Genomic DNA, 7,529 nt, shown 5'->3' on the forward strand with positions numbered 1-7,529 from the left:
ATCCTTTGTGCTTACAACCTCTCCATAGCTAGGACCTTGCCTCTCCATACCTACCCCCCACTCTACTGTCAGGCTTAGAACCACGACAGAAGGCCGCTCCCCACCTGTCAACTTTGAGGTCAACGGCCACCAGTACAACAAAGGATACTATCTAGCTGATGGTATATATCCTCCGTGGTCAACTTTTATGAAGACAATCTCGAAGCCCAAAGGTGAGAAGAGAAAGAGATTTGCCCAAATGCAAGAGAGTGCTAGAAGGATGTGGAACGTGCTTTTGGTGTGCTTCAATCCCGTTGGGGCATCGTTCGACACCCTGCACTGTCATGGGATGAAAGGAAGCTTTGGGAGGTGATGACTGCTTGTGTGATCATGCACAACATGATCGTTGAGGACGAGCGTGATGACAGTATCTTTGACCAAGGATTTGACTATCAAGGTGACAATGTTGAGCCCTTGCATCAAGAACCGACCACGTTTGATCAGTTCTGCCAGTTCAATCGTGAGTTGCGTGATTGGCACACTCATAAGGCCCTTCAAAATGACTTGGTTGAGCACGTCTGGGAGCATATTGGCAACCGATAGATGTATTGGTTCGTTTTATGTTCATTCAAAACAATTTCGATTTGGTTGTAAAACTATCTTTATTAGAGACAATTTCGATTGGGTTGTAAAACTATTTTAATTTTCAAACAATTAATATTTGGACGTGCAAACTTGTTTTCATATGAAAATATGGGCATTTTTAGGCCCTGGCGGACGAGATGGGGCAAAAGGATGCGGCCGCGTGCTGGGCGCACGGCCACCGCATCCCAGGACAGGCCCGGACACGACCCCATCCCCCTACCCAAATGGACAAAATCCGGACAAAACGGACGTTCGTTTGGGGTCGCGCGGTGGAGTTGGCCTCAGGCTCCCGCTAGGGTTTCTGCTGCCGCCGCGGCGCCCTAGCCTCCTCTCACCGCCATCGGCCGCCGGCGCGCGCGCCCTAGCGCATCCCACCCCCTCTTCCCCCTCCCCTCTCGTTCCCGCCCCTGCGCCACCTTCCCGGGAGGTGGCCGTGGCGGCGCGTCCCTTCCCTTCCTCTCGGCCCCCTCCTCCGGTGGTTCTCCCCCGCCGCCGCCGGGGGGCACCCCAGGCGCTGGCCCGGGTGGTGCCGGTGGCGGCGGGCCCTTCTGTCCCCGCGTGCTCGTCTCCTTCCCGGGGAAGGTGACGGCGGCGGTGCTGCTCGGCTAGGCGGCGGCCCAGCGACCCGGGGAAGGTCGCCGGCGGTGGGCGCGGTGGCGGTGCTGCCCTTGGTGGCAGGGCGGCGTGGTGACGTGCGGTGGCCGGCGGCGCGCCCCCGGCCCAGATCTAGGCCCTCCCGGCCCCATTTGGGTCCTAGCGGGCCGGTTCCCCGGTGTGGCCTCGTTGTCTGCGGCGCGGTGAGCAGGAGGAGCGGCTCGGATATGGGGCGTCGGCGCCGATAGCATGCCGGCAGCAGCGCGAAGGCGGGAGCTTTACGGGCCCACGAGGGCTCGGCCGGGCATGTGGGCCCACGGGCCTGGTGTGCTCCTGCTATTGCGTCCGGACGGCTATCGTCGCGGACGGTGGAGGCGGGGCCCTCCCGCGTGCCGACGGTGCTGATGCCCTAGTCCCGGCTCTGATTCTTCGTCGCACTGTCCCCACTTCACGGTGTCGTGGTGAGACGGCGTGGGGGCCTCATGACAGAATTGGCGCAGGGTGGTGGTTTGTTTGGTGGCTGGATCTGGAGCGCCCGAGGTGCGGGTTGGGATCGGGGGAAACACCTGTCGGCGGGGCCGACACCGGCGCGGTGGCGCCTATGGGTGCCACCTGACCTTCCGGGAGGGCGTCGGGGGCTACCCTTCCTCTTGCCTCGTCGTGTACCGGGGGAAACCCTTGGCAGCAGCGTCGTCATCATCGCAACCCTTCTTGGAGGTGTTGATAGGTGCCGGCGCTTCGGAGTCTTGGAGTCTAGTGGAAGATCCCGGTGGGCGCAGCGATCGCGAGGCTTCTTCGTTTTTGTTGATCCGCCGTTGTCGGCATTTGTTTTCTTTTGTTCTTTCTCTGTCGTTTCTTTTGGGCGTGACTGTGCTGCTTTCGCCCCAGCACCTATCCATGTATGGTTTGGTTGGTTGCTTTGTATACAAAGCGGGGGGAAACCCTTTTTCGGTAACGTTGTCAACGAGAGCCACTGGCGCAGCCACTCTCATGGGGCCGATCAGGCGAGCAAACTAGACAGGACGCCAGCGCCGACCGCGGCCGGCGAAACACATCGACGACCCAAGCAAAAAATCTAGGGAACCACTAGGGATCAGACTATTGATCCCTAGCTTTTCGTCAGACCAGTGGATAGCCATTGGATGAAATATTGCTGGACTTTAGATGCATTCCTTCAACAGCGCCCCCTTTCCTTGACAGGTCCTAAAACGATTTCCTATATACATATAGTTTCCATAATATGAGGTCCCTATAATCACGTATGATAACTGCCTCGACAGTTTCCAATTTTTTTCCTTTATTCACGTTGCTTCCATATATGCAGTTCCTATAATCATATGTGTTTCTGTAAACTAACAATGCTTCCTTCCATTTTATACCTGATTGCATGATGTGATAAACATGCTTCCCACAATACAAGCCATGCTTCATAATTCTTTAAGTCTACCTTTTTTCAAGTAGTATCATAATTCATTTTGTGCTATGAAGCACGTGTGGATGTACTTTGGAACACAATTTTATGGTACTTGGAAGCATGAAAATCTAGTACCAAAACATTGCTATGACAGTGTAAGGAACGAAGCATGCAAGTATGTCATTGGCAACGTATTTTATTTATGTGGGAAGCATGTCACATGTAATTGTGAGAATTTATTGGTAGTGAGCCATTCAAAGCACAGTCAGATATATGTTGAAGCAGGAAAAAAGTAGTACAAAACCGTTATCTCTGCTGTGTAAAGAAAGGAGCCTGTATGTAGACATTTCGAAGCTTATTGTACATAAGTTGGAAGCATGACACATATGATACCAAAGCACATGTATGGTACTGAAAACAATGGAAGAACATATACAGGGTCACTAGAATACTTAATATACATATCCCTGAAACATTGCATATGTTACAAGAATCACAACATTCACACTAAGGCAAGGAGCCGGTCACTTTGAGACCACAGAGACGAAGCCGCTGGATCATAGTCACCATGCTGCGCCCCGAGTGCCGCCATTGACCACGTCGGCAAGGGAGCATTCCGGTGAGAGCACTCTGGGGAGATCAGAGATGTAACATGTCATTGTGATCAAAGGAGTGGTTGTTAGCACAACAGAAAGGAACCATAGGTGGTCGTCAGCAGGTAGCATGTCGCGGGAGATGGAGCCTGGTGGCCAAGCAAGGTCGCCAAGACCTCGTGCCTTGCTTCATTACCCTGGATAAACTGAAAACATATGAAGTCAAGTACATTAGGCGGTACAGAAAAAATATGGAAGTATTCTATGGAAGCAAACGATGTAGACCAAAGAAACAAATTCAGTATAGATGGGTGCATGCCATATTACAATGGTGAAATCAAAGACAATAAATTTGTCTTTGTTTGTAAGAAGCCTGAAGTGTGGAGGCAATATATTGGAACTGAAGAAATATATGAGGTATAATTTAGACGCCCCATGAGTAGGAAGCATGGAAATGTGCAGTGTTAATATGATTTTTCTTCATTGGAAGCACTGAAGTTGAAATGGAAATAAACTAAGATTCCACCACCATGGAGATGGATGTTCCTGCAACCTACATGTCAAATTCACAAAATAAAATGTAGAATTGTAGAAGCAAACTATCTAGACAGTGGAATCATGTATAGTACATGTAAGCTCCATAGATAGGAAGCATGATAAGATCAATATCACATCCTAACTCATTTTAAGTGGAAGCATATGGATTTGAAAACAGAAATTAAGTAAGCCGCCACATAGCTATGCAAGTTCGTGTGATCGAATAACAAAATATACCTAAACTGGTTGATACTTTACTGATTAAATGCAGAATGGAAAGAACAAATCTGCACCCAATACCCTCAATTCGAAGAAGAGGCGTCAAAAAGGGGAAAAGGACCTTTGGCGCTGCTAGTTCTTGGGCTGACAAACACTCTTCGGGCAGCCTGGTGAATCACAAACACCGCGGCGGTCCTGGCGAGCACGGACACCAGTCAACAGAATGGCGCATCGGCGAGGTGGACCGGCGGCCGCATCAACAATCGGTGGCATTGGAGTGGGTCGAGTCTGGGCAGCAAGGTAGACGGTGAGCACACCCGTTAGGTGGACTCGAAGCACGGGATGCGGGGAAACGGATCTAAGCAGCCCTGGTGGTGCGAACAGGTTCGACACCCGGCTCGGTGGAGGGAGAGCTTTGCGGCGAGATTGAGCTGGGACGGCGAGGTCGGGGACAAGCCCATGAGAGGCGAGGCGGGCTGTGGTGGATGGGTCATCTCGCCCCGGTCAAGGTGAGTTAGTACCAATTTAAATGTGGTAGCAAATTAAATTAGGTTTCATATATTAAAAAATTGTGTAATAAAATTATATGAGACCAATTTCAATTAACTCCGTACCAAATATGAGCAAAGAAAATGGGGATAATTATTTATCTTGCTTACAATTTAATCCAAATGAACATCGCAATTCCCTTCAAATAAACTACTAGCTCTGTACAGTGATAAAATACATGACGGTTTTAAAGAAAATACTACCAAAAAATACTAATCTAAATAATACACATGTAATGGCCTCCTAGAAAAGTAACTACAAATCATAGCGAAATCTAATTGTTGAATATCCAGAACAAATGCTAATTTTAATAAAAGAAATTAAATATATAAAAAGATTTTTGTTTGTCAAAAGAATAAATTTAGCGCTATTTATATTCAACCATTCATCTATTCAGACCCAGATACTTTTACATATGATCATCTATAGATCCAGATACTTTAACAAATGAACTAAAATAGATGCTATTTATTGTGATGATTTTATCCACCACAATAAATATGCTAGCCCGTGCGCACGGGTTGACATTTAGTATGCATTAATTGTTGATCTAACCAAGAGCCAATATTACCTTGTCTTCTTCTTTGAATTAAATGCTTGCAGATTCCAGCTTAGTCCAATGCACATGCACTATTATTATTATCCACACCGTTCGGTCGTACAAGTGAAAGGCAATAATGATGATATATGATGAAATGATTGAGATGGGAGAAGCTGGTATGAACTTGACCTATCTTGTTTTGTAAATATGATTAGTTCATCGTTCTTGATTCAGCCAATTATGAATGAAACATGTTTGCAATGGAAATTAGAGATTATAGTTGCTCATACCATGCTTAATTAGCTAGGAGTTTATAATGGTTTAGCTTGCATACCAACATGCTATTAAAATAGTTGTGATGTGGTATGATAGGGTGGTATCCTCCCTTGAATAATTTGAGTGGCTCGACTTGGCACATGTTCACGTATGTAGTTGAAATAAAATCAACATAGCCTCCACGATATTTATGTTCATGGTGATTTATATCCTACTCATGCTTGCACTCATTGTTGGATAATCTTAATGCATGTTCATGACTATTGTCGCTCTCTAGTTGGTCGCTTCCCAGTCTCTTTCTAGCCTTCACTTGTATTAAGTGAGAATACTGCTTGTGCATCCACTTCCATAAACCCCAAAGTTATTCCATATGAGTCCATCATACCTTCCTATATGCGATATTTACCTGCCGTTACAAGTAAATTTGTATGTGCCAAACTCTAAACCTTCAAATAAATTATGTTTAGTATGCTTGAATAGCTCATGTATCAACTAGGGTTGTCTATATCTTCCATGCTAGGTGGGTTATTCTCATGATGAGTGGACTCCGCTCATCATTCACGAGAAAATAACGGTAACTGGGATGCCCAATCCCATGCTCAAATCAAATCAAAATAAATACAAACAAAACTTCCTCAGGATTGTTGTTAGTTGGACGGCACCCGTTCTTTCGGGCGAGCCATGGATTGATGTTCATTGGTGGTGGGGGAATATAAACTTTGCCATTCTGTTTGGGAACCACCTATAATGTATGTAGCATGAAAGATATCGAGATCTCTTGGTTGCTATGTTGACAATGAAAGTATGCCACTCAAAATATTATTTATCTCTTTTTCAAAACTCGAGCTCTGGCACCTCTGCAAATCCCTGCTTCCCTCTGCGAAGAGCATATCTATTTACTTTTATTTTGAGTCATCATCCTCTTATTAAAAAGCACTAGTTGGAGAGCATCGTTGTAGTTTGCATGCATTATTATTAATTTACATTGAGTATGACTGTGACTGTTCTCTTTTGCCATGAATTACAATGTCTAGTCAGTCCTTGATCTTCAGGGGTGCCCTGCATTTATGTTTTGCGGTCTCAGAAAGGCTAGCGAGATACCATCTTGTTATATCATATTATGGTTGTTTTGAGAAAGTGTTGCCATCCGAGATGTATTGTTATTGCTCCCTAGTTGATTATACCATTGATATGAGTAAACATGAGACCTAAATGTTACTGTGAATATGGTTAGTTCATAATCTTTGCTGAAAACTTGAGTGCTGGCTTTACATATTTGCAACAACAAGATCAAACAGAGTTTGTAAAAGTTTTTCTTTATCATTTTCAGTTTGTCAACTGAATTACTTGAGGACAAGCAAAGGTTTAAGCTTGGGGGAGTTGATACGTCTTCAACATATCTACTTTTCCAAACACTTTTGCCCTTGTTTTGGACTCTAACTTGCATGATTCGAATGGAACTAACCCGGACTGACGCTGTTTTCAGCAAAACTGCCATGGTGTTATTTTTGTGCAGAAATAAAAGGTCTCAGAATGACATGAAAATCCATAAAGACACGTTTTGGAATCAGTAAACAATATTGGCGAAAGAATCAGCATAAGGGGGCCCACACCCTGTCCACGAGGGTGCAGGGCGCCCCCCTAGGGCGCGCCCCCTGCCTTGTGGGCCCCCTGGACCTCCACCGACCTCAACTCCAACTCCATATATTCACTTTTGGGGAGAAAAAAAATCTAAGAGAAGGATTCATCGCATTTTACGATACGGAGCCGCCGCCAAGCCCTAATCTTCCTCGGGGGGGTTGATCTGGAGTCCGTTCGGGGCTCCGGAGAGGGGAATCTATCGCCATCGTCATCATCAACCATCCTCCATCACCAATTTCATAATGTTCACCGCCGTGCATGAGTAATCCCATCGTAGGCTTGCTGGGCGGTGATGGGTTGGATGAGATTTACCATGTAATCGTGTTAGTTTTGTTAGGGTTTGATCCCTAGTATCCATTGTGTTCTAAGATTGATGTTGCCATGACTTTGCCATGCTTAATGCTTGTCACTAGGGCCCGAGTGCCATGGTTTCAGATCTGAACCTATTATGTTTTCATGAATATATATAAGTTCTTGATCCTATCTTGCAAGTCAATAGTCACCTACTATGTGTTATGATCCGGCAACCCCGAAGTGACAA

The 7,529-nt window shown here is 46.2% G+C and overlaps 1 long non-coding RNA gene across 1 annotated transcript; it reads right to left on the bottom strand.

Moving 5' to 3' along the window:
* Positions 1-2,978: 2,978 nt before the first annotated feature.
* Positions 2,979-4,477, bottom strand: LOC123158896 (uncharacterized). Its single transcript, XR_006479379.1, has 2 exons — positions 4,103-4,477; positions 2,979-3,431 (listed from the first exon to the last, which is right to left on the bottom strand). It is a non-coding gene; the product is annotated as an uncharacterized lncRNA (long non-coding RNA).
* Positions 4,478-7,529: the final 3,052 nt, after the last annotated feature.

This window comes from Triticum aestivum, chromosome 7B, assembly GCF_018294505.1.
Source record: "Triticum aestivum cultivar Chinese Spring chromosome 7B, IWGSC CS RefSeq v2.1, whole genome shotgun sequence".
NCBI lineage: Eukaryota > Viridiplantae > Streptophyta > Magnoliopsida > Poales > Poaceae > Triticum > Triticum aestivum.